Raw genomic sequence first — 27,624 nt, 5'->3', positions numbered from 1 at the left:
GTATTCTTGCCTGGAGAATCCCTTGGATAGAGGAGCCTGGCGGGCTACAGTTCATAGGGTCACACAGAGTTGGACATGAAGCAACTTAGCACACACACACAGTTCATGAATAGCTTTCGGTTCTGTTTCCATTCCTCTTCAAACCATAGGTGCTTACTGACTTTTGCAGATTCACCTCTCTGCCAAGTCCCTCACCGATCCTGACATTTATAAAATAGTCCCTGCCCCCAAGGGACAGCCAGCCTAGTTGGAAGTAAATGAATGCACTGGCAATAATTAAGGAACAATACAAGATAGCATATAATTAAGCTTTAATTGCAGCACCCAGACCAAGGTAGTGAGGAAACTGAGTCCAGCAACACCAGGTGCTCCCTGGCTGAGGTGTTCTGCCAATATTTGTTGAATGAAATGAGAATAGTAAACACTTTTGACACCAGATAGCACTCCAGGTAAATTCTATTCCAGTCTTTTTAAACTGCTACCCTTTGTAAAGGGATTTCGGTGCCTGGCTATGAGTTTATTTTTCTTAAAACATCCAGTTCAAACTTGTAACCCAACCTATATATTTCTGAAAATGATTGAATTTTAATAAAACGGAAACAATCATTCATTTGACAGCTATGTCAGTGCCTGCTGTGTGCAGTGTGAGCCACCGGTCTCTAAATTTGCACAGAACCCAGAGCTTGTTCTGTTTGAGACAGGCCATCCAAAGGCATGTGCTCTCTTACTGCATATATTGAATGAATATCCCCTTTGACTGCAGGTATGTACTTGTCAGTATGCATTCCAGAGTTTTGCACATTAATACAGACTCTGAACTTTCCCTCACAAACATCCGTTCCCAAACACATAGCCAGCACTCGGTCTCCTGGCCCTGTCCTGAACACACCCCACAGCACACCAGACACAAAGCAGGATGTGCTTAGAAAGATTATACTGGTTGGTTTCCAATCTTGGCTTCCTCCCCTAACCCCAACCACCAGCAGTACCCCCAAAGTAGAGCTTACCCTCCCTGGAGGCTGTCCCATCCGAGAACTGCCCTTCACCCTGCTTTCTCCCACAGCTTGGCCCGCTATGAAAATGCAGGCACCTGGGGACTTCCCTGCTGCTCCAGTGGTTCAGAACCCACCTGCCAATACAGGGGACATGGTTTAATTCCTTGAACCTGGTCTGGGACATTTCCACATGCCTTGGGGCAACTAAGCCCAAGCACCACAACTACTGAACTCTGGTCTACGGCCTGTACTCTACATCAGAAGCCACCACAATGAGAAGCCCAAGCACCGCAACTAGAGAGTAGTCCCACTCACCACAACTAGAGAAAAGCCACTCACAGCAACAAAGACCCAGTGCAGTCAAAACTAAACAAATACAACAAGCAAACATTAAAAAAAAAAAAAAAGTAGTCATCTGGTACCTCCTCCCCTTCAAAGTCATTAGCTTCTCAGAGCTGTTAGAGCTGTGCTTGTGCTCAATCATGTCCTACTCTTTGTGACCCCATGAACTGTAAGCCCACCAGGCTCCTCTGTCCATGGGATTTCCCAGTCAAGAATACTGGAGTGGGTTGCCATTTCCTCCTCCAGGGGATCTTTCTGACCCAGGGATCAAACCCAAGTCTCCTGCATTGACAAATGGATTCTTTACCACTCATTAAACTGAGGTTCAGCAAAGCAGACTTAGGACTTGTCTCTTATTTCTCATATTATATGTACACATTCATAGGAGATTTTCAGGGTGAATCTGAAATTGCCACTGTCTCCCATCACCTGATGACTGTTTCCAGGCTTGCCTCCCTCCAGTCCATGCTTTTACACCAGCCTCTTTCCTCTGCTCCAGACTCCTCAAAGGCTTCCTGTAGCTTTTATAATAAAGTCCCAGCGTTGCTCATTAAGATCCTTCCTGGTAGGGCTCTTAATTAGTTCTCCAGCCACTACTTGCCTCTCTCTGCCTCCACCCCCTTCACTCTGCACTCTATACACACTAAACTGAACTTCTGTCCTTTGCCAGAAGAGACTTTCTCCTTGCTTGACCCAAGCTGTTTTCTCCACCTCGAATACTCTCCGTCCATCTCTCTCATCTCTTTATCTTACTATTCCTGCCCATTCTTCAGGAGTCAGCTTAGATAGCACTTTCTCTGGCCTCCCCAAGGCTGGATTACCTGCCTTTCCTTTAAGTTCAGTGGCACCTCTACTCACCCCACCTTACCCTCAACACTGCATCATTCCGAAATCTCCATTCCCTTGTCCTAATCTCCCATAAGTCTGAACATTCTAGGGACTTCTCTGGCAGTGGCTAAGACTCCATGTTCCCAATGCAGGGAGCCTAAGGTTGATCCCTGGTCAGGGAACTAGATCCCACATGCCATGACTAAGGGTTCGCATGCTGCAACAAAGATTGAAGGTTCCATGTACCGTAACTAAGACCCAGCACAGCCAAATAAATTAAAATATATTTTTTTTAAGTACCGAACATTCTATGCAGACAAGGAGTGTGTCTTGTCTCCATGCAACACCCAGCATTTGGCAGAGTACCTGGCATGAGGTGGGCACCTGATAAACACTGGTGAATAATGAGTTGCTTGTTGAACTTTGGGGAGTGACTAGAGCTTTTCCATCCATAGTCCAGGCAATTCCTAGTTGGAAGCATGCCTCAGATGCCCAGAAGATGTCAGGACTGGTGAATACTTTCTAACCATTTACTAATATTTGGAACAGGATGCAGCCTATAGAATGAACTCAGTTTTGGGGTTCCACCAGAACCCATTTGATACTTAACCTGGCTTCGTGAACACCAGTGATCTACTTGACACCTCCACTTGGATGTCAAATAGTATCTCAAAGGTCCATGTCCAAAGTCAGACTTCTAATTTCCCTCCCAATTGGCTTCTCCTCATTCCAGTAAGTGGCAATTCCATCCTTGTGGTTGCTCAGGAAATAAAGAGAAAAGCAAAACCTTGGAGTCCTTTCTTTAATCCTTAACTCCTTTTATTTTCTTATACTCCACATCAAACCCACCAGAAAATCGCTGAAATATATCCAGAATCAATGACATTTCTCCATTTCCAGCCCTCTTTCCCTAGCTGGACCACCATCTCCCTGAGTTGGATTTCCAAAATAGACTCCTATCCACACTGACAGGCAGATCCCCAACCACTGGACCACCAGGGAAGTCCTCTCCTTGCTTTTTTGGTTGCCTCTCTACACTCTACTCAACACCACAGCAGCCAAAGTGATCCTTTGAAAACCTAAGTCCAATCATATTACTATTCTGCTCAGAACCTTCAACTGCTTCCCACTTCCCTCACTACAAGGTCTCCAGTCAACACTCTGGCCCCAAAACCTACCACTCTTCCCTGGCTCTCCCAATGCCAGCCACACTAGCCCCCTTGCCCTTCATGAGACCCACTTCCAACTCAGCCTTTTCAAAGCTATTCCTTTGGGCTGGACAGATCTTCCTCCAGGTATCCACATGAGCAGCTCTGTCACTTGACTCAGGTCCCTACTCAAAAGCATTCTAATGGGAAAGACATTCCCTCCCTCACCTATCTAAAGTAGCACCACCCAACCATCCCTTGGCCTAGCTTTATTTTCCTCCTTAGCACTTATCACCACCTGACAGGCTGTCTCCATTCATCGACTGTAAGTTCAAGGACAGTAGAGACTGTCGTTTTGTTTATGTGTCCCCAGCTTCTAGAACAGTGTCCATCATATTGTAGGCATTCAGGAGATAATCACAGGACCTCCCTGGTGGCACAGTGGTAAAGAATCCGTCTGCCAGTGCAGGGGACATAGGTTTGATCCGTGATCCGAGAAGATTCCACATACTGAGGAGCAGTTAATCCACATCCGAGAAGATTCCACATACTGAGGAGCAGTTAAGCCCATGAGTCACAACTACTGAGCCTGTGCTCTAAAGCTCTCAAGCTGCAGCTGCTGAGCCTGCATGCTGCAATCACTGAAGTCTGCATGCTCCAGGGCCTGAGAGCCACAGCTAATGAGACCCTGTGCCAGAACTACTGAAGCTGTGCACCCTAGAGCCTGTGCTTTGCAACAAGAGCACTCACCACAATGAGAAGCCCATGCTCAGCAACTAGAGAGTAGCCCCTGCTCACCACAACTAGAGAAAGTCCAAGTGCAGCAACGAAGAGCCAGCACAACCAAAAATAAGACAAATAAATAAATGATTTGTTTAAAAAAAGAAACAAAGAATCATGAATCAAGGACAGGTATTCACTACTTTAATCTGACTCATTTGAAAAGACCCTGATGCTGGGAAAGATTGAGGACAAGAGGAGAAGGGGACAACAGAGATGAGATGGCTGGATGGCATCACTGACTCAATGGACTTAAGTTTGAGTCAACTCCAGGAGTTGGTGATGGACAGGGAGGCCTGGTGTGCTGCAGTCCATGGGGTTGCAAAGAGCCGGACACGACCGAGTGACTGACCTGAACTGAGTCTCTTGGGAATACCAGCTATATACCATCAGGATACCAGCTGCTCAACTGCTCTGCCACCCTGCTTCTCACCCACTTAGACCAGGGACCTCTGTTACATGCTACACAGTTTGAAACTGGGCTTCCATACCTCAACCTCAAACTAGCTATGAGTTTCAAATGAAAAGGGTAATACTGCCGATTTTGCGACTGTAGCAGACTTGATCCTTTTCTTTTGGTTGAGAAAATGTCACAATGTTTCCTAGTGACAAAAACTCCTATTTTAAGCTTTTCAGGTTAAAATGTATAAGACTTAGGAACTCTAAAGAGAAAGTCACTTGTAGGGAGGCCTGTGGCAATTGACATCTTCTCTCTAATCTACCCAATTTGTAAGGCTTTCCTGGAGAAGCTGGGCTTTGTATTTCATTGAACAGAAAGGATTGATAGGTTGCAAGTAGGCTGTTCAAAGTTTAAGGATACACCTGGAGTAGTTGCTTAGAGCTACACAGCCCCGTTGTTGTTGAGTAGCTGAGCCGTGTCCAACTCTTTGTGACCCCATGGACTGTAGCCCACCAGGCTCCTCTGTCCATGGGATTCTCCAGACCAGAATACTGGAGTGGGTTGTCATTTCCTTCTCCAGGGGTCTTCCCAATCCAGGGATCAAATCATGTCTCTTGCGTCTCCCACATTGACAGATGTGTTCTTTACCACTGAGCCACCTGGGAAACCCCTGCACAGCCATATTTTTGAGCAAACAAGCCCCCGCATGTGTGAAGCTACCCACAGACACACCCAGTCCATAAACACCCAGATCCCTGCTTATCTCTTCCCAGCTCTGAAACTAGGAATATGAGCAGGAGTACATATTCAAAGCGGGGAAGAAATGAGCTGGCTTTGGGAACACAGACCAGAAAGCCCTGTGACTCTGGGTATGAAAGAATGTGTAAGCCCAGGCAGGCTCTCTGTGCACATCTGGTTTTCCCTTTTATGCTTCTGTGATTTCTATGACACAGGAAATCCACTCTGGAACAACCCTGTCTGCTTTCTAGTGAGTACATAAAAAATGAGGATTAAAAGTCTGTTTATCTCACTGTTGAGGGCAGGAAGATAAAATCCAGAACAGTACCGATTTGGGGGTGGACCAAGTCTGGCTTCATTCTCCACTGTGCCCCAGGGGAGATGCTAAGTAACTGAGACCAGAGGAATGAGAGGCCAAGCAAAAAAATTCTGCATAGGCTTAAGATTATCTAGGCATGGCTCTCACTCTGAAGCAGACCAAGTACAGGAAAATACCACGTGGTGAAAAAAGCAGTTCAGTCAACTCAACCAACATTAATACTGTTGGAACTACTCTCAGTCTCACTGGGAGCCCTTCTCCATTTGGCTTTCACAGTGTAACCTTTGTAAAAAAAAGAGAGTCTTCTCATAAAAGTCCTTAAAGTGGGCAGAAGCAGCCAGCTTTCTCACTCCATGAGACAACACAGAGCTGTTTAAGAGAGGAGCAACATTAAATCAAGTGGGAAAGGACAGGAAAACTTAGACTCCGAAAGGGAGAAAGAGGACTGGGTCCCACCCCAGTGGGGGTTAGGGGTGAAGTTATCTCACGCCCTTGATAACAAACATGACTAGAAAAACAGATTGGGAGAAAAGAGAGATCAAGCAAAGGCCCAACAAGCAGTAAGAAGCCAAGAAGTGCCAAAAAATTGTGTACTGTGAATGCACACCCAGGCCACTCCTTATTTTAGTTTCTTAGGTTCCAATCAATGATAATTACTTTTCGGAAATTCCCCAGTCCAGGACTCTGAGCTTCCACAGCAGGGGGCATGGGTTCGATCCCTGGTTGCAGAACTAAGAGTCCACAAGCTGCCAGATGCGGTTAAAATTAAAACAAAAAACAAACAAAAAAAACAGTTGTTACTTTTTTGCCCCATGTTGCTCTGAAGCCTTTTGTTTGTTAGTTTTTTCTGTGCCAGGCGGCAAGGTCCCTGACCAGAGACCCAACCTGTGTCCCCTGCAGCGGATGCCTGGAGTCTTAACCACTGGACCACCAGGGAAGTCCCAAGCCTTCTACTTTTATTTTCCTTCCCATCTACTTTTATTTTCCTTCCCATGGCAGAAGTACTCCATCCCCTCCCCAGCCTCCCAGAGAAGGGGTTGCTGCTGCTGCTGCTGCTCAGTCGCTTCAGTCGTGTCCAACTCTGTGCGATCCCATAGACGGCAGCCCACCAGGCTCCCCCGTCCCTGGGATTCTCCAGGCAGGAACATTGGAGTGGGTTGCCATTTCCTTCTCCAAAGCATGAAAGTGAAAAGTGAAAGTGAAGTCATTCAGTCGTGTCCGACTCTTCGTGACCCCATGGACTGCAGCCTACCAGGCTCCTCCGTCCATGGGATTTTCCAAGCAAGAGTACTGGAGTGGGGTGCCATTGCCTTCTCCAGAGAAGGGGTTAGTGGCCTTTTCTCTGGAGAGTTCACCAGAGTTTCATTTTGTTAAGCTGTTAACCTTCATCTCCTCAAATACCAACCATTCTCTTCACTAGCCCCACATAAGTATTCTGCCACTCATCCTTATTCTTCTGTGAGACCAAACTCCTGCCCAAGACAGGTGTGTCTGCCGCAATCCAGATTACCCAGATGGTTAAGAATGGCTCAGGGATTTCCCTGGTGGTTCAGTGGCTAAGACTCTGAACTCCCAATGGACCCAGGTTTGATCCCCGGTCAGGAACCCAGATCCCACATGCCGAGACTGAGAGTTTGAATGCTGCCACTAAGACTGAGCTCAGCTAAATAAATTAATTAAAATAAATATTAAAAAAAGAGAGAGGGAGAGAATGACTCAGAGCCTGGCTACCTCCTCCAAGGCGGAATGATCATCTGGGAATACCACAGTTTTGGACAAGTCACACGCAAAGGGCACAGGAAGATCTGAACCCAACATACATGCCATGGGATGCCAGCACCATAGAGCAGTGGGTCAGGCTAACAACCTGCACAAGGTCACACCACTGATGTGCTAACTAACCATTGCCCAGGACTGGGGGTGATGAACTGAATGACTTCTTAACAAACAAAAATGAAAAAAAGAAGATTTTTGTTTGTTTTAGTCCATAAATCCGTATACCAGTTAGACAAAAACCCCAACTATAAAAGCCAGTTTTAAAAAGCAATTTAAAGGCTGCCAGACATTGGATGGCAATTTCTGGCTCTTCCGAATTAAACAGCAGACCCTGTTCCCTATTTGTACCAAACATCTTACTGTATTTGCAGTCAGCACAGTTTTGTACATCCTTCACAGGTTGGCCTCTATCATGACCTGATGGGATGTTCAACTTCATAAGACCAGTTTCTAAATCTTTAGAGGCTAAAGGAGATTGACAGACACTATTGAATTCCCGCTTGTTGTCAGCATAGATTGCAAGATCTGAAACTTAGATTCTCCTCCAAATTTAATTTTTTCAAGTTGAAATCATTTATGGACAGAAAGTTTCTACTCTTTCCATGTTGTTGTTGTCATCACTCAGTTGTGTCTGACTCTTTCCAACCCCCTGGACTGCATCACGCCAGGCTCCCCTGTCCTCTACTATCTCCAGGAGTTTGCTCAAATTCATGTCCATTGAGTTGGTGATGCCATCCAACCATCTCATCTTCTGAGGTCTCTTTCTCCTCCTGCCATCAATCTTTCCCAGCATCAAGGGCTCTTCCAATGAGTCAGTTCTTTGCATCGGGTGGCCCGAGTATTGGACCTTCAGCTTCAGCATCAGTCCTTTCAGGATTGATTTCCTTTAGGATTGACTGGTTTGAGCTCCTTGCTGTCCAAGGGCCTCTCAAGAGTCTTCTCCAACACCATAAATTGAAAGCATCAGCCTTCTTTATGGTCCAATTCTCATCATAGACCTCTTTCCATAGACCTGCCTAAACTAATTTAGATGAAAGGAGTGAACCTTCCTGATCTTTGGTTTTCTGAAGTCAAGCCAATACTTGCCTGTGAAACCCATAATCTTACCTTGATAATATATGCATATAATCACCATAGGGATTCTCTTAATCTACAATTCATCTAGGTTTAGGCCACATCCTGCCTTAATAATCCTAATATATTAGAGTAGAAATCCTGTGAGTTAACAAAATCCTGTTCAATTACCCTTTTGCATTATCCACCTGGGAGCACTCCAGTTTGCCAATACTTGTTTTCAACATGGCCATTCACAATCTTCTCATTTATGAATTGTTGAACCACCAAATCTCAACCTTCTCCATCTGACAGTGTAATTGATTGCCTCTCAGATCACCCCTGACAAGCCTGAAATTATTCCCGAATACAAGAGAAATGGCTAGTACCTAGGTTTTCAGCCATTTAGCATCCAAATGTGAGAGTGAAGATCTGCCATATATAGGAACCAGACTTCTATCCACTCCCAGACCATCCTAGGGTTTTTGTTTTATTTTTTTAACTAATTAATTAATTAAATTTTGGGCTGCCCTGGGTCTTTGTTGCTGTGTGTGGACTTTTCTGTAGCTGCGGCGAACTGGGGCTACTCTCTAGTCGTGCTGTGCTGACTTCTCATTGCAGTAGCCTCTCTTGTGCAGCACGGACTCCGGGATGCGCAGGTTTCAGTAGCTGTAGCATGCGGTCTCAGTAATCGTGGTGCATGGGCCCTAGAGCACAGGCTCAACAGTTGTGATGCTCGAGCTTAGTTGCTTCACCACATGTGGAACCTTTCCAGAGCAGGGATCGAAACGATGTCCCCTGGATTCTTAACCACTGGATTCTGAACCAGCTAGTCCATCCCTCTGATATTTCTCTTCTTCCTTCATGGCTGATCTCCTGATCCAAACCAATCACCCAAAAAGAAGTTTGGAAATTCACTAGCTGATAATCTGCTAAGCTTCTTTGACATGAGTACTAAGAGCCAAAAATGACTGGGAAATCATTACTATAATGTACTTTAGCATCTGCTGACCTCATGGCCAACATGCTAACCCACCACTTGATAAATAATAGTTCTCACTGTCACTCTGATTTGCTACTGGGAAAGGTGCAGGAGGTGAGATGTGATATTACTCTCAGTGAGCCAGAGAGGTGATGAAATGCAGAGGACAGTCTTATGAAACCTGGGTGACACAGCCAGGAGAAAAACCAATTCAGTTCAAAAAAGCCTTAAAAATAATGCAAGTCTTTGCTGATATTTTCTTTAGGAGGAAGCCAAGGAGGAATTTCATCTCATCATACACAATGAAACTTTCCAAAATCCTCTTTTCAAGCTTCTGTCCTCCAATTTCTCCTCCTTCTGTCTTCCACTGTCCTCCCCTTGTTCTCTTGTCTCCTTATTACCCCCTTCTCCTCTTTCTTCTCCTTCCTCAAGTGAAGAAAGAGGCTTCCTGAGTTTGGTCTCCTAACTTTGTCAGAGATCTGGCAGCTGACTGAGCCAGCCAAGAATCCTCTCCCTTGAAATTAGGGAGTGGCAAGGGATTGGTACTGTATACATTTAAATTTTAATATTTCTCTTTTCTTCATCTCATGACAGCAGTATTAGTATCAGATCAGTTCCAGGCTCTCTAGGGCCTCCACAGTTTTATCCCCAGATCCTTAGAGCAGCTGACAAAGGATGGGAAGGAGGATTCTTCCCTGCTGTCCTTGGGCCACTGACCAGCTTTTATGTTGCTCCTCAAAAACTGACCACTACCCTTCCAACACTTCAGCTTGAACCCACTAATACAGTACTTGTTATTGGACCCACTCGTTTTCTTTACCATTTCACTAAAATCCTTCTAATAATCTCATCTCAAAAATCTCAATCTTGGGACTTCCCTGGTGGTCCAGTGGCTAAGACTATGTGCTCCCAATGCAGGGAGCCCAGGTTTGATACCTGATCAAGGAACTAGATCCCACATGTCGCAGCTAAGAGTTCGAATGCCACAACTAAAAGATACCCCACATGGAACCCACGACTGAAAAAAGAATGGCATGCTGCCAGGAAGACTGATGACCCCAAGTGCCACAACTAAGACCTGGTGCAGCCAAATAAATATATAGATATTTTTAAAAAAAACCCTCAATCTTATCCTCTGCATGATTCAGACTGTCACACTAGCCCAGGGTTAAATGTTATCTACCCAACTCTGAATTCAGGTTTGTTGGCTGGTGTCCTGTTCACCATACAATAATATTGAGGAAGAATTCTATTTTCTTTTGTTTACCCATATCCATGGGACTCACATTTGGTATGACTCATGGGAACTAGAACGCTGAAGAAGTGATAGTTGTGGCCAGCACCCAACTTCCATTATTTTCTGAAGGATAAAGAAATAATAATGTGCCAAACTTATTAGTCAAGCTTCTCTTTGGAGGCAAGTGACAGGAACTCAATTCATGCTAACTTAAGCAAAAAAAGAAAAAAAAAGAGAGAGAGAATTTGTTGGCTCACTGAACTGGGAAATCCAGGAGTTTGGACTGGCCACAGGCACAGCCAGACCTTAAGTTTAAACAAAATTGTCAGGGTGTGTACTCTAAGTCTCTCCTTTCTGCTTGCCTCTTCTTAGGAGTCCCCTTCTTTCCTATCTCAAAATAGCCCCCCACCCCCAATAAAAACAGCTTCCTTCATACACTTGGGAATCCTGTTGCTGGCAGCTACCAACTATGACATCCCCATTCAGCAACACCAGCAGAAAACAAAACTCAGTATTCACATATTCGTTCCAGGGAGAGCTTCTAATTGATTCTGCTTAGTTAAAATGCCCCACTTTGGACTACTGCTGCCAGAGGGATGGTTTACTAGGCTTTCGAGGCTAAATCAAACCACAAGCAATAGAGGACTGACCTCCCCAGAGGAATAAATGCTGGAGAGAGACGTTACATGTCTCCACTACAGAAACGGGAGGGAGGGAGGGAGGGAGGGGAAGAAAGCATTTGGGAGTCAAAGGACTCATGTTCCTCTGCCCGTTTATCAGTTGGGTGATTTTTGACTTGCCACTTCTTTCTGAGCCTCAGTTCCTCAAGTATAAAATGGTTACATGGTAGTTACTGGTTACAATATTAAACGATATGTTACAGTGTCTCTGTATGGTACCAGGTGATCTTTCAGATAATGGAAAACTGACTTAGTTGAGGAAGGCATTGAAACGGTGTCCTCGGTCCTCTTAATTTTATATGAATACATTTATAGAGCACATTTTACCAAAGGCTTTTTTCACCTACCGTACAAATTGCAAAAATGAAGTTCAAGAGGCTGCAATGCCTGGACTATAAGCCGAAATTAACTTATTTGTGTAACTGAGGCCCCACGCAGACCCACAAAATACATGACGATCCTGCAACTGAATCATTTCCTGGACTGAGAAGTGGCAGAGACCCGCTCCGGGACAAAACGCACGCAGGCATCCACCTCTTAAGGCAGCGATCCCTAGGAGCACGTCCGCACAGCCTCTCCTCCGGGGAGGGGAGCCCAGTCTAGGTTTAAGGAATTTCAGGGCCGAAAGGACTGCCGGCGAGTGAGTGAGTGTGTATGTGAGTGAGTGAATGTGTATGTGAGAGTGTGTGTGTGTGTGTGTGTGTGTGTAGAGGGGGCCTGTATAGGTTAGGAAATTAGAAAAACACACCCTCCCCAAACCAACAACAAAAACAAAGCTGTGCTGGGCATCTTTGGCTAGACCCTTCCAGGAACGCTGCAGCCTTGGCACCTTCGCCGCAGACAATCCCGCCGTCCGCCCCTCCTCCGCCCCACTCCCGCTCCGGCGGCTCGTAGATCCAGCTCCGCGTTTTCCCGGCTGCCCTCCCGCCCTTCGGGTTAAAGCTCCCCCGCCAGGAGTAAACAAGTCTCCGACTGGCAGCCGGTAGGACCGGCCCCCTCGCCCCGTTTCCTGCGCCAGCCTCAGCAACAGGCCCCGCCCTTAGCGACAGGCCCCGCCCCAGGCCATCGGCCCTTCCCCTCGAGGCGTCCGCCGGCCCTAGCCGGGTCCGGGCGGCGGGCCCAGTCCCCAGTCCGCCCCCGGAGCCTCCTCCCTGGGGACCCCGCGGCCTGCCAGTCCGCCCGCGCGCCCCCAGCCCAGGCTAAGGGAGGGTGCGTGGCGCACACGTGACTAGTGTTGTGGGCGGAGCCTGCGCGGGCCTGGGCGCCGAGGGCGAGGGCGGGGGCGGGGGGGAGGGCGGACCCGGCCTCGCCTCCCTCACTCCCTCCAACCCGCCTGGGCCGCGGCCCGCGCCCGCGCCTCCTCGGGCCCGGCTGGGGCCCCGCTTTGGCCCCGAGCCCGGAGATCGCTGCGCTAGGCCTCCCAGTGACTTTGCCACTGTGGCTGCTCCTCCTCGCTCAGCCTCCCGGCGCAGCCCGGCCGCTGGGCTCGCCCCCGACTCCTCGCCCCCAAGTCCCCACTCGGCAGAGCCTCTCAAGTTTCCTGCTCCGTCTGCAGCCCTGCGTACTCACAAGCCTGCACGGACACACCGCCTTCCTGCCTCCACCAGCGGAGACGCCCTCCTGCACACACAGACCTGATTGTACAGTCTTCGCACACTTCTCCATTCATCACCGCTCCGTAACCCGAACATGAGAGGGATCCGCTAGCTAGCTCACCCAGCCCACCTCCCTTCCCTTTCTCTTACTCTGAAGGTGGGGGGAAACCTGAGGTTCAAAAGGTGAAAAGATTTCCTAGAGCCGGAGCAAGACCAGACCTCCGGGTGGCCAGGGCCTTTCTGTCTGCCCTGATCCTTGCTTGCTATTCAGGGTCAGATTGACTACCCTGAACTGGTAGTTCCAGCCTCGGTTATCAGTTAATACCCTTTAGATCTTCCTCTCCCCCGGGGAAAATGTATCTGTCCTCTACCTCCTGTCTGTCTCAGGGTAGCTGAGGAAATAGATCAGAGCTGGCAGAATAGAAAACCTTTACCGAGAGACAGTTTGGGCCAGAGGTTGGAAGAGAAGACTTGGAGGCAGACAGCCTCAATTCCAGGCCGAGCCCTTCCTCCTACTAGGTGTCTTGGGCAAGCCATGTGACTTCTGTCTGCCTCTAGCCCCTCATCTGTAGATGGAAGATAATGTGAGGATGAGCCAAGTTAATATAGAAAGAGGTAGAACTGGCGCTTTGCATATAATAAAGCCATCAAAGAAATTACTCTGGGCTAGTCATTGTGCCGGGTTTCTTAATGCCTTATCCTCTCCTGGTGCTTCCCCTCTGGGTATTGCAGCCAGATTAATTTATTGGGCCAGGCTCAGCTTTGGAGGAGTGCCCAAGGTGGGGTCCTTGAGTAGGGGGAAAGCTGGGATTCAGTGCAGTGGGGAGACAAAGGCCACTGCTAGATAGAATGTCAAATACTCCACTAGTTTCTGACCTTTTAGCTCCTGACCCTTCATTCAGTTAATTCCACAAGTGAGTATGTGCATCTAATCCTCCCTTGCAAATTTCTTGAGAGCAAGCTCTGTGTTTTGGTCTCGTTTTCTCATCCCAAGTCATCAACAAATGCTTGGATTTTTTTTTTTTTTAATGAAATTATAACTTGCGTATCACTGAGTTGGGGGCTTGAGGAGAGGGTCCTAATTTTTAAGAAAAGGGGTTAAGAGTTTCCCTATCCAGTACCCTGACTTCTGAGTTAATTTGCCCTGGGGTTACACAGAAAGTTAGAAACAGAAGCCAAGTCTCTGCTTTCAGTCTGATGTTATTTCCATGACACTGCACTGAACTTACAACGCAATTGGAAGGAAAAACAAACTCCCTAAAAGCTATAAAACAAAATAAGGTAGTGCATGGTTAATTCCTGACTGCATGGTTCAAATGGGAGGGCTGCAATTCCCAGGGCCTGGGATCAGTCGGAAAATGCTCCCTGCAGGAGAGGGCACCAGTCTTAAAAGATGGATAGGATCCAGGACTGTGAAGAAAAGAGACAATTCCTGGCTTTCCCTGAGGCCCTGGTGGTATTTAAAGACAGTGAAGAAACCAGTCTGGTTAGAAGACTGGTTTGGGTTGGGTCCCGGGGAGCGAGGGGGGTGTCAGAAGGTTAAGTTGAATCCTTTTTTTTTCTTTTGGACACACTGCTTGCAGGATCTTAGTTTCCCAACCAGGCATTGAACCTGGGCCCTCAGCAGTGAAAGCAGAGTTCTAACCACTGGACCCGGAGAAGGCAATGGCACCCCACTCCAGTACTCTTGCCTGGAAAATCCCATGGACCGAGGAGCCTGGAAGGCTGCAGTCCACGGGGTCGCTGAGGGTCGGATACCACTGAGCGACTTCACTTTCACTTTTCACTTTCCTGCATTGGAGAAGGAAATGGCAACCCGCTCCAGTGTTCTTGCCTGGAGAATCCCAGGGACGGGGGAGCCTGGTGGGCTGCCATCTATGGGGTCGCACAGAGTCGGACACGACTGAAGTGACTTAGCAGTAGCAGCAACCACTGGACCTGCCGGGAAGTCCCAAAAGGATAAGCTGAGATTTCAGGAAATTTCAAATACAAGGAAAGGAGTTTCGACCTTGGTCTGTGGATAATTGGGAACCCCTGAAAATAGACACCGAGCTAGGTGCTGCACCAAGACGAGACACCAACCAGATATCTGCCAACTTGGTCTGATTTGCATCTTTCGTAGACAGTTGCTTGCCATATATGCACATTTATTTATACCCACACAAGAAGGAAACTCCACTCACCAGTTCGTCTATATTTGTTTCGTCTCCAAATGTACATGATATCTGTGTGGGAACAGAGGAAAGAGAGGGAGATTCAGAGAGTTGCATGCCTGCTGTCGAGCAGACACTTTCATCTGTTGATATCTCAGACATCCCTGTGTGTAACCCTCATAGTCTTGTGGGCTGTGAGTTTTACTGCTGCCGTAACACCAGAGATGGTGAGTGGTAAGTGAGTTACCCAGATCACAGAGCTAGGAAGTGGTGGAGCCAGAAGTCAAACTCAACTTTGATGCTGAAGCCCTTTCCAGTCCCCTGAGAAGGCGCAGGAGCTGTGTTCCCACTCTCAGTTTCCTGCTTAGAGAGGTCAAGTGTGCAGATGACCCAGCTAGACTCACATTTCTAGGAGTGCTTTCTCATCCCGTTTTCTATTTTTATCTTTCCAGGTTTCCCCAGTGGTTCAGAGGTAAAGAATCCGCCTGTAGTGCAGGAGAATCAGATTCAGTCCCTGGTTCAGGAAGATCCCCTGGAGCAAGGAATGCTACCCACTCCAGGATTCTTGCCTGGAGAATCCCAAGCACAGAGGAGCCTGGCAGGCTACAGTCCATGGGGTTGCAAAAGAGTCAGACATGACTGAGCGACTAAGCAACAACAAAATGCTTATCTGTCCTTACCTTTTCTAGTCTTATTTTTAAGATCAGAACTCCTCTTTGAATAGGCTTGGCAAGCCTTCCACCCAATTTAGCCCTTGACCTAATTGTGCATTATTGTATGTACAGAGGGCTCCAACAGTCATATAAGCTTCAGGCCAGATAAAACCTGGGTCAGCCTCATCTGGATGACTTAACTCGGTTATTTAAAGTAACTCAAGTTACTGTCTGAGACTTAATTTCCTTGTCTGTGTAGAAAACATCCTAGACTCTGGTGTACCAGCTGAACATCTGTTGACACATAGGACTAAAGATACTGAAGTAACTTAAAGAGCCCGATCTTTCCTCACCTTAGGCATTAAAAAAAAAAAAAAAAAAACCCTAGTGGATCCCAAAAGACACATGTATCCCATTGTTCATTGCAGCAGTATTTACAATAGCTAGAACATGGAAGGAACCTAGATGCCCATCGACAGATGAATGGATAAAGAAGTTGTGGTACATATACACAATGGAATATTACCCAGCCATATAAAGGAATGCATTTGAGTTCTAATGAGGTGGATGAACCTAGAACCTATTATACAGACTGAAGTGAGTCAGAAAGAGAACGATAAATATCGTATTCCAATGCACATATATGGAATTCTGAAGAATTTATTTACAGGGCAGCAATTAAAAAACAGACATAGCAAATAGACTTATGGACATGGGGAGGGGGAGGAGAGGGTGAGATGTATGGAAAGAGTAACATGGAAACTTACATTACCATATGTAAAATAGATAGCTAACGGGAATTTGCTGTATGGCTTGGGAAACTCAAACAGGGGCTCTGTATCAACCAAGAGGGGTGGGATGAGGAAGGAGACAGGAGGGGAGTTCAAAAGGGAGGAGATATATGTATATCTATGGCTGATTCATGTTGAGGTTTGACAGAAAACAACAAAATTATGTAAAGCAATTATAAAAACAAAAAAACCTAATGGATCTATTTATCAAGCAGTTAGGTTCAAACAATTTTTTTTTTTAATTTTAGCCATACCGGGTCTGTGTTGCTGCAGGGTCGCGGGGGGTGGCTTTCTCTAGTGTGGGCTACCCTCTAGTTGGGGTGCCGAGGCTTTTCATTGTGATGGCTTCTCTTGCTTTGAAGGACAGACTCTAGGGCATGCAGACTCAGCAGTTGTGGCATACCAGCTTGGTTGCTCCATGGCATGTGGGATCCTCCTGGACCAGGGATTGAATCTGTGTTCCCTGCATTGGCAAGTGAATCCTTAACCACTGGACCACTAAAGAAGTCCCCACCTAAATCCTTGTTCAAGGTTTGCCACAGCATTATTATTCAGCTATGTGCCTGTGCTCAGTCCCTCAGTTGTGTCCAACTCTTTGCAACCCCATGGACTGTAGCTCACCAGGCTCCTCTGTCCATGGGATGTCCAAGGCAAGAATACTAGAGTGGGTTGACATTTCCTTCTCCAGGGGATCTTCCCAACCCAAGGATTGAACCAACATCTCTTGCATCTCCTGCACTGGCATGCAGATTCTTTACCACTGTGCCATCTGGGAAGCCCTTGTCACTCAACCATTTACAGGAAATCTTCCTGAAGTTGCCCTTCCTGCTGTCTCTCCAATCTAGGTCATGGCTATTTACATGACATTAACAATACGAGGAATAATGGTGGTTTGTTGGAAGGCCAGGGCTCCAGTTCTAGATCTGTCTGAGAGCTCCAATGCCTTGACCATAAGTTTCTCTTTCCAAAATTCCTTCTAGCTTTAAATATGTACGGATCTACACTCAATCTTTCTCCTGAGCAACCAGAGTTTTTTAATGAACTTGACTTTCAGTTGGCCTTAGAAGACTGCTGTTGTTCAGTTGCTTAGTTGTGTCCAACTCTTTGTGACCCCATGAACTGCAGCATACCAGGCTCACCTGTCCTTCACCATCTCCCAGAGCTTGCTCAAACTCATGTCTGCTGAGTCGTTGATACCATCCAACCATCTCGTCCTCAGTCGTCCCCTTCTCCTCCTGCCCTCAGTCTTTCCCAGCATCAGGGTTTTTTCCAATGAAAAGGGAAATATTTCTTCTGTTGTACATATGTTGGATGCTAGGAAGCTGCAGAGTGTGCCATCTTCAAGTCAAATAAAAATCCCATTTTGAGGGAAGGAGAGGGTGAGACAAATTGAGACAGTAGCACTGAAACCTATGCATTACCATGTGTAAAACAGATACCCAGTGGGAATCTTCTGTATGATGGCAGGAGCTCCAACCCAGTGCTCTGTGACAGCCAAGAAGGGTGGGATGGGTGGGACTGGGCGGGGGCGGGGGGGGGGGGCGGCGGGGAGGTTCAAGAAGAAGGAGACATATATGTACCTATGGCTGATTCATGTTGATGTATGGCAGAAACCAACACAATATTGTAAAGCAGTTATCCTCCAATTAAAAATAAACAATTTAAAAAAATCCCATTTTACATCAGGCAAATTTATGAAAAGAGGGAAGAAAAAAATAACAAAAAGTCTATGCAGGGGGGCTTTTGGGGTGATGGAAATGTTGTTTCTTGATCTGCAAACAAGTAACTCGGTGTGTTCAGTTCAGGAAAATTCATTACACTGTACACTTTTGGTATTTGCATCTGTGTGCGTGTGTGTGTGTGTGTGTGTGTGTGTGTGTGTAACACTTTACAAAAAGGGAGGAAAGCAAATTGCAGAACTGAAGCAATATATGTTACATAAAAATATAACACAGTGTTTTTAAAATTAAAAATAAAAACCAAAAAAATCCTGACAATAAACTGTAAAGATGTTCCTGTGTTGTTTGTGATAGGGTTTGTTTGGTTTTTTTCTTAATGGTACATAGTATGCTGCTGCTGCTAAGTCCCTTCAGTCGTGTCCAACTCTGTGCCACCCCATAGACAGCAGCCCACCAGGCTCCCCCATCCCTGGGATTCTCCAGGCAAGGACACTGGAGTGGGTTGCCATTTCCTTCTCCAATGCATGAAAGTGAAAAGTGAAAGTGAAGTCACTCAGTCGTGTCTGACTCCTAGCCACACCATGGACTGCAGCCTACCAGGCTCCTCTGTCCATGGGATTCTCCAGGCAAGAGTACTGGAGTGGGGTGCCATTGCCTTCTCCGGTACATAGTATTCCATATAGTACAAATGCAAAATAGTTTTTGTTTTGTTCTGTTTTTATTTAATTTTTTGGGCTACACTGGGTTTTCATTGCTTTGAGCGGTCTCTATCTAGCTGCGGTGAGCAAGGGCTACTCTCCTGTTGGGAGCACGGGCTTCAGCAGCTGTGGCACACGGACGCAGTAGCTGGTGCACAGGCTTAGCTGCTCTGCAGCATGTGCAATCTTCCTGGGCCAGGGATCAAACCCATGTCCCCTGCATTGGCAGGCAGATTCTTTACCACTGGATCACTAGGGAAGTCCTGTGATAAGGTTGTAAAATAAATTTTAAATCATTTGAAAGAAGAAATAAAATAAACCTCTTGCCAGCTCTCAGGAAGCTTTAAGACTTGGGCCAGGAAGAGGGAGGCTCTGTTCCTTCTGCATGAAATAGTAGAATTTTTGAAAGGTCCTCCTTTGTCCCTGCTCTTCTCCTGTCATACTACTGAGGGTCAGATGCTGAGCCAGTGCAGGCCCATTATGGGAACTCCCTGGCAGTCCACTGGTTAGGACTCTGTGCTTTCACTGCTGAGGGCCTGGGTTTCAATTCCTGGCTGGGGAACTAAGATCCTATAAGCTGGGCAGCCTGGCCAAAAAAAAAAAAAAAGAGAGAGACAGTTTATTAGGATATTCTGCAGAATTAGTACAAGCAAAATTCACATTGCTCAAGAATTCAGGATTAGCTATGCAATCATCCTGAAAAGCCAGGAGACAGAAGTTTCTGCTCATCTCAGGGCACTGGTGGATTACCCGTGCTCATCTCCAGAGCTTGGAGTCAAGGGAGCAACCAATCTCCAGAGGCTGCAGGAAAGAGCACTGGCCACCCGTGTCCTGGCCTTTGCCTAGCCTCAGTGACTCAAGTAGCTGAGTGACCAGAACACCTCTTCTTTAAAATGATGAGTAGAGGGCTTCCCTGGTGGCTCAATGGTAAAGAATCTGCCTGCCAATGCAGGAGGCACGGGTTCAATTTCTGATCAGGGAAGATCCCACACGTATCGCACAGCAACTAAACCAATGAGCCACAACTGTTGAGCTCTAGGGCCTGGGAGCCGCAATTACTGAAGCCCACCCACCGTAGAGCAGAGCCCATGCTCTGCAACAAGAGAAGCCACTGCCTGTGCCTCACAACTAGAGAAAAGCTTGAGAAGCAACAAGAGCCAGCACAACCATAAAAAAATAAATGATTTTTAAAAATGATGAGTAGACACTGGCAAGGAGAAGGCAATGGCACCCCACTCCAGTACTCTTGCCTGGAAAATCCCATGGACAGAGGAGCCTGGTAGGCTGAAGTCCATGGGGTCGCTAAGAGTCGGACATGACTGAGCAACTTCACTTTCACTTTTCACTTTCATGCATTGCAGAAGGAAATGGCAACCCACTCCAGTATTCTTGCCTGGAGAATCCCAGGGACGGGGGAGCCTGGTGGGCTGTCATCTCTGGGGTTGCACAGAGTCGGACATGACTGAAGCGACTTAGCAGTAGCAGCAGCAGACACTGGCAAAGTTCTCTTCTGGCTTGATAATTCAGTCATTTTGTGATTTAGTGATGCTAAGAGAAGCGTACGTTGTCTTAACGAAACTGCAAAGAAGTAAACAACACATCCACTCCGGAAAGAATAGTGAAAGCAGTTTTTAAAAACATCACAAGGCCACGGGCCCAGATTGGCGATGCAAGGCAAATATATGTATATAACTAACGTCAAAGATGAGTGTGAGCAGGCTCTGGGAGTTGGTGATGGACAGGGAAGCCTGGCATGCAGCAGTCCATGGGGTTGCAAAGAATCAGACACCACTGAGCGGCTGAATTGAACGGAACATCAGAGGTAAGGCCAGAACGGGAGGCTCCACCAGCAGCAGCAGGAGTGAGCTGAAATTATGGGGCTGGAAATGCAGGCCGGCTTAATGAACAGGACACGGGAAAAACACGTAATGACACATGCGCACCCAGATAGAAGTAAACACGCAAGTGGGCTGCTGCTGCTTTTCGATTCCATCAGCGCTGTGCTATGATTGGGAAGACCTTTTACACAAGGGTTCAGAATTTCAGGGAAAGTGCAGATCTTGTTCATACTCACACTCTGGTGGTGCAAAGGGGTAAAGGAGAGAGCGACAGATTCTATCTGTTACAGAGTGTCAAGGAATCAGACAAACCACTCTGACTTCAGTGTCCTCAACTGTAAAATGAGGGCCATGCATAATAAAACTTCCTCAAAGGGTGATTATGATCTACCTCTCAGAGCATGCAAGCTCCTGCTCAATAGAGTGACTAGTATTACTTATTCTATTATTCATTGTTGCTAAATCCTTAAGTCCCGTTGACTCTTTGTGACCCTCAAGGACTGCAGCCGACCAGGTTCCTCTGTCCGTAGGATTTCCCAGGCAAGAATACTGGAGTGGGTTGCCATTTCCTTCTCCAGGGGATCTTCCCAACCCAGGGATCAAACCCTCATCTATTGCACTGGCAGGCAGATTCTTTACCACTGAGCCGTATTACTTACTACGGTATGACGAAGCTCCAGAAAGTCACTTAGAGTCCCTTCAGCCACTCAGATTTGGGGAATCTAGTATTGTGACTTGCCAAGCAAGTCCTGCATGGAGAGGCACTCCAGTTTTGGAGAAGAAGGGATTTTTTTTTTCCTCTTGGCATTTTAAATTCACCTTTATTATAGCTCTTATCCATTTAAATGTTAATATTTTGTGGGATGAGGTGAGAGTGAAGTCACTTGTATGCACAATGTTGTTTTCTATTTTATTCTATAAGGTTTATTCTCTAAGGTTCCAGCAATATGGGACTTATTAAAAAATTATGTATGTATTTATTTTATTTTTGGCTATGTCTGGTCCTAGTTGTGGCATGCGGGATCTTTCCTTGTGGCACAATGCAGTCTCTTCCGTGGGGCGCTGGAGCTGTCACTGTGCACAGGCTTAGTCATCCCGGGGCATGTGGGATCTTAGTTCCCAGACCAGGGATTGAACCTACATCTCCCACATTGGAAGGCAGACTCTTAACCACTCAACCACCAAGGAAGTCCCTATATGGGACTTTTAAAAAAATTGAAATGTATTTGACATATAACATTGTGTAAGTTGAACTGATACATTTACAATGTGATTACCATTGGAGCATTAGCTAGCAATTTGATCACATCATAAAACTACTGAATTTTTGTGGTGGGAAGAATTAAGATCTAGTTTCTTGACAAGTTTGTTTATAAAACAATATGGTTGTCCATAATCCCTGTACTGAGCCCTAGATCTCCAGGACTTATTCATCTATAGTTGCAAGCATGTATGTATCATTACGGTGGCCCAATGGTAAAGAATCTGCCTCACAATGCAGGAGATGCAAGAGACTCAAGAGATGTGGGTTCAATCCCTGGGTGGGGAAGATCCCCTGGAGTAGAAAATGGCACCACGCTCCAGTATTCTTTCCTGGGAGATCCCATGGACAGACAAGCCTATGGGCTACAGTCTGTGAGGTTCCAAAGAATCAAGACATGACTGAGTGCACACACACACACACACCCTTAAACAATACCTCCCCTAATCTGCCACCCCCCAGACCCTGGTAACCACCATTCCATTTTTACCAGTTTTTTTAGATTCCACGATATCTTACGGTATTTGTCTTTCTCTGTCTGGTTTATCCCACCTAGCATAATGCCCACCTAGCATAAGACTGAATTATGTATATCTGGTATCTTCTTTAGCCATTCATCCTTCTACCTGTACTTAGGAAGCAGAGATTTCTTTTCTTCCCCCCACCTCCCTACCTTTGCCACAGGGCTTGTGAGATCTTAGTTCCCCCACCAGGAAATGAACAAAGTCCTCAGTACTCTGGCTGGAACCCAGGCCCTTGGCAGTGAAAGTTCCAAGTCCTAACCACTGGATGGCCAGGGAATTCCCCCCTCCCACCCACCACCCCAAATTCTTAATAGGAATAATTACTTAACACCTGCACTTTGAGGCCTGATCCCAGGGGAGCCTCTGCATCTATTAGCAGGCTGCATTCTGAGTATTTTGATATACTGTGAAGGAAGCTTACCTGGAGGGAGGAGATGAGCAGCGGTCTGAAAGAGAGAATTCCGGCTGATTCCTCTTTCATCTTTAAGATAACCCATTGGGTGGTATCCTTTCAAAACTTCAGGGGAACAGAAAATGGTCGGGAAACTGAGAATCAAGAACTGGCCAAAGTCCCCAAGTAGTCTGAATGTCTTGAGTTCAAAAGGCTCTGAAATTTTCTTCACGTTTTTAATGAAAGGAGGCACGTGGAGCAGAGGTTTGGTGCGTAGGAGAGACCGGGTTACCTACTCAAGACCTCGGAGTCTTTCTCTGATCAGTATGCATGGGTGTAGTAAATCTGGCCATTCATTCAGTGCGACTGGAAATATAAATTAGCACAGTCTTTGTGGAGAACAATTTAATATTAAGAATCAGGAACTTTAAAAATATTTTTATGCTTTGAATCTTAAAAAAATACGGTTACATTTTGCTACAGCTGGACAGTGTTAGCACAGAACCATAGAAACGACGTGTTCATGGATATGGGAAATATTTTCAAGCTATTAAACACAAAAATCAAGATATCCCAAATAATTTACATAGAATTATCTATTATGTAAAAAGAAAAAAATACATAACCTCATGTGAAGAAATATCCCCAAATGTCAATTGTTTGCTTGTGGTTAGTGGAATGATGGGTACTTTTTCTTTTTCCCTCTTTCTTTTTGGTCTGATTAGTTACACTTCTGTACTGGGCCCAGTTTATACAGTAAGTACATTTTACTTTGATTATGTGGTGGCAGGCAGAGGTTGAAGCCGACCTCAAATCACCTTGGGTTCCTTCCCAATTCTTTGAATCAGGTTAATTTCCTCCTGGTTAATTTCCCCCTTTTAAAAGCGTGGAAGCCTCCGCAGGGCCCTTCAGAGGAGCTCAGGGAGGCTGGAAAGAAGATTCGAAAGGGTGAGGCTCAGCGAGGAAGGCGGGCTTCCGCGCGTTCCTGCCCCGCCATCAGCGCCGCCCGGCGGTCCTGCCCGGCGCGTCCCGACTCGTTTGCACCCAGGACGCCCCCAGACCGCGCGGGGCCACGGCTGCCAAGACCCTGGGCGGCCCGACGGCCCCGCTCCGCCTCGCCCCAGGCCCGGCGCCCAAGCCCCGGCCACGGCCGGCGGAAGCGCCCGGGCCCAGAGGCAGCGCGAGGCCCCTCCCCGCCAGCTCAGCCTCCAGGCGCGCAGGGCGGCGGGGGCGGCGGCGCGGACGTGCCCGGCCCCACGGAGGCCTCCCCGCGCCGCCCCAGGCGCGCGGCCCGCGGGCGGGGAGAGCAGAGGAGACGCAGGGAGGGAACGAGAGGCCAGGCAGCCCCGCAGCCCGGACGCGCTGCCTTCCCCGCGGCCTGCGAGGCCTCTTTGTTCCCGAGTCGTGCTCGGCCGGCGGATGGGACTCGCGTCTAGTCCTGCGGACTCTACCAACCAGATCGATCGTTAAGGTCCGCTAAGTCCTAGACTCCAGACAAGAATTTCAGTGGGCACTTGGCTTGTCCTCAGCCAGTCCCCTCACCTTCGCGGCCTTAGCTGTCTTTTCATCGACTTTGCTCCTGTCCCGCTGTCTGTCCAAGGCTAATTCTACCTCCCCAAGGGCCTTGAATTCACTTTGGCCCTGTCTGTAAATCCATACTCCCTTCCCAGCTTCGGTAATCTCCTTCCACCATACACTACCCTCTGACAACACAGGTGTCCAAGGCTAAGTGAAATTTCACCTGTGCCTTGCTCCTGGGACAAGGTACCGCTCTATGCCTGCTCAGATCAGATTAGATCAGATCAGTCGCTCAGTCGTGTCCGACTCTTTTCGACCTCATGAATCACAGCATGCCAGGCCTCCCTGTCCATCACCAACTCCCGGAGTTCACTCAGACTCACGTCCATCAAGTCAGTGATGCCATCCAGCCATCTCATCCTCTGTCGTCCCCTTCTCCTCCTGCCCCCAATCCCTCCCAACATCAGAGTCTTTTCCAATGAGTCAACTCTTCGCATGAGGTGGCCAAAGTACTGGAGTTTCAGCTTTAGCATCATTCCTTCCAAAGAAATCCCAGGGCTGATCTCCTTCAGAATGGACTGGTTGGATCTCCTTGCAGTCCAAGGGACTCTCAAGAGTCTTCTCCAACACCACAGTTCACTATGTCTGCTACTTACAAATATTCCCAAAGGAAAGAACAGTTTACACTTGGGGGTCACTCAGAAGCAGCTACATAAATTTGCAGGGTCCCTGGTGGCTCAGACGGTAAAGAGTCTGTCTACAACGTGGGAAACCTGGGTTCGATCCCTGGGTCAGGAAGTTCCCTGAAGAAGGAAATGGCAACCCACTCCAGTACTCTTGGCTGGAAAATCCCATGGACAGAGGAGCCTGGTGTCCATGGGGCCCAAGAGTACACGACTGAGCGACTTCATTTTCACTTTCACTTTCACTTATGAGGGACCTCATACTTAGAAAGAATTTCAGATGGGAGGGAAGTTCAGGAGGGAGAAGACATAGGTAAACCTATGGCTGATTCATGTTGATGTTTGGCAGCCTTAGTTGCTCACTCGTGTCCAACCCCTTGCGACCCCATGAACTGTAGCCCGCCAGGATCCTCTGTCCATTGGATTTTCCAGGCAAGAATACTGGAGGGGGTTGCCATGCCCTCCTCCAGGTTTGGCAGAAACCAAACCAATACGGTAAAGCAATTATCCTTCAATTAAAAATAAATGAAATTAAAAAAAAAAAAGAATTTCAACAGCATTAAACCAAGCCTTTGACTCTTCTAAAGGGCTTCCCAGGTGGCTCAGTGGTAAAGAATCTGCCTTTTAATTCAGGAGATGCAGAAAATGTGGGTTTGATCCTTGGGTCGGGAAGATCCCCTGGAGTAGGAAATGGCACCCCACTCCAGTATTCTTGCCTGGGAAATCCCATGGACAGAGGAGCCTGTCTGCTACAGTCCATGGGGTCACAAACAGTCGGGCATGACAACATGCATGCACGCACACAGGTTATATACCCAGGATGTTGGCCTTGGCAGTACCCTTTACATCCTCAAGACTATGCCCTAACCACTCCCTGCCCCCATCCTCACCATCCTAACTACCCCTCCCCGCCATGTTTGTCCAATGCATACAAGAAAGAACAGAGAATGTGTTCATTGTGGCTAGTTGTCAGAACTAGGGTTCCTTTCCTTGGTCAGCCATCTCCTTTAACTTCTTTGCAGTACTCACGTGGCTGACGTCTCTTTTCCTTATGAAACCCCCTTTCCTTTGGTTTCTGTGATGCCGCATCATTGGGTTCCCCTCCCTCTCTAATGCATTCCTTTAGGTGCTTTGCAGGCTCCCCTTCTCCTTCTGTACTGCATCTGTGCACGTTCCTAAAGGTTAGTTCCCCAGTTCCTCTTTTCTGATTCCCTTGGAGAACTTACCATTTCAATCATCACCTTTGTGCATGTAACTCCCCAGCCTTAATCTCCAGCCCAGATTTCCCTCCCAAGCCCTAGTCTTGCTCTTCTAACTCTTAGGTATCCCGGCAACTCAAATGTCACAAGTCAAAACTTGAATGTTGGGAATTCCCTGTCAGGTGGTTAGAGGGCTTCCCAGATGTCACTAGTGGTAAAGAATCTGCCTGCCAATATAGGAGACCTAAGAGACTCGGGTTCCATCCCTGGGTCGAGAAGATTCCCTGGAGAAAGGCATGGCAACCCACTTCAGTATTCTTGCCTGGAGAGTCTCATGGACAGAGGAGCCTGGCAGGCTCAGTCCATAGACTCAAAAAGAGCTGGACAGGACTGAAGGGACTTAGCATGCACGCATGCCTGCAACCAGTGGTTAGGACTCTGAGCTCTCACTGCCAAGGGCAGTGGGTTTAATTTCTGGTTGGAGAAATAAGATCTCCAAGCAGCGCAGCAGGATCAATAAATAAACAATAAAAAATTGGGAGGGATTTCCCTAGTGGTCCAGTGGCTAAGATGCCATGCTCCCCATGCAGGGGTCCTGGGTCGCCTGGTCAGGGAACTAGATCCCACATGCCACAGCTAAGAGTTCTAGAGCTGCAAGTGAAGACTGAAGCTCATACATACCTCAATTAAGACCCAGTGCAGCCAAATACATACATATTTTTTAAAATAATAATTAAAAAAAATTTTAAAGTTGAATATATTCTTCTTTGCCCCTTCTTTCTCTCCCTCTTTCTTTCTTTGTAAGAAATGAACAAAAATAAGCCAAACCTGGGACCTGTCTAAGTGCAGGGCCCGATACAATTACACAGCGGCACTGCCACAAAAGCAGCGCCCTTTCATAGAATCTCTTCACAATGTATTTTAGTCATTAGATAGGAAACTGGCAGATACAGATTAAGATCAAACCATGAAGTCAACATGACAAGCAATGACATAAATCACTTTGTTGATGCAGTGAGAACACAGTCACTTCTGTGACAGTCCGATCAGAGACGTATCGCCGGGGTCTAATACGGAGGAAACCGTGCACAAACCCAAACGGGAGGACAAGCCTACAGAATGGCCTGTAATATTAAAAAATGTCACAGCCGTGAAAGTAAAGGAAAATCACAGAGCTTTTCTAGATGGAAGGAGATTTGAGAGATGTAATAGCTGAGTGCACTGCGTGGCCCTATACTGTGCCCTTTGCTTAAGAAGGGCATTATATTGAGACAAGGGTGAAAGTCGTATCTCGAATATCTTGTACTATTCTTTCCGTATAAACTTTTTTTCTTATTTTTTTTTTGGCGGGGGAGGGCTGCAC

General features: G+C 47.0%; 1 protein-coding gene across 1 annotated transcript in view; it reads right to left on the bottom strand.

Annotated features, from left to right (window-relative positions):
* The window catches only part of ZNF395 (zinc finger protein 395), a 67,622-nt gene extending 49,663 nt beyond the window's left edge, over window positions 1–17,959 (bottom strand). Inside the window, exons 1-3 of the mRNA XM_061425049.1 lie at window positions 17,610–17,959; window positions 16,725–16,933; window positions 15,057–15,098 (exon numbers count right to left, since the gene is read on the bottom strand). The gene's annotated coding sequence lies outside the window, so the exon portion shown is untranslated. The remainder of the gene's footprint in view (window positions 1–15,056; window positions 15,099–16,724; window positions 16,934–17,609) is intronic.
* Window positions 17,960–27,624: the final 9,665 nt, after the last annotated feature.

Source organism: Bos javanicus, chromosome 8 (genome assembly GCF_032452875.1).
Source record: "Bos javanicus breed banteng chromosome 8, ARS-OSU_banteng_1.0, whole genome shotgun sequence".
In the NCBI taxonomy this organism is placed as follows: domain Eukaryota; kingdom Metazoa; phylum Chordata; class Mammalia; order Artiodactyla; family Bovidae; genus Bos; species Bos javanicus.
The sequence above is the reverse complement of the archived record's forward strand: the minus strand, read 5'-3'. Positions and strand labels throughout refer to the sequence as shown.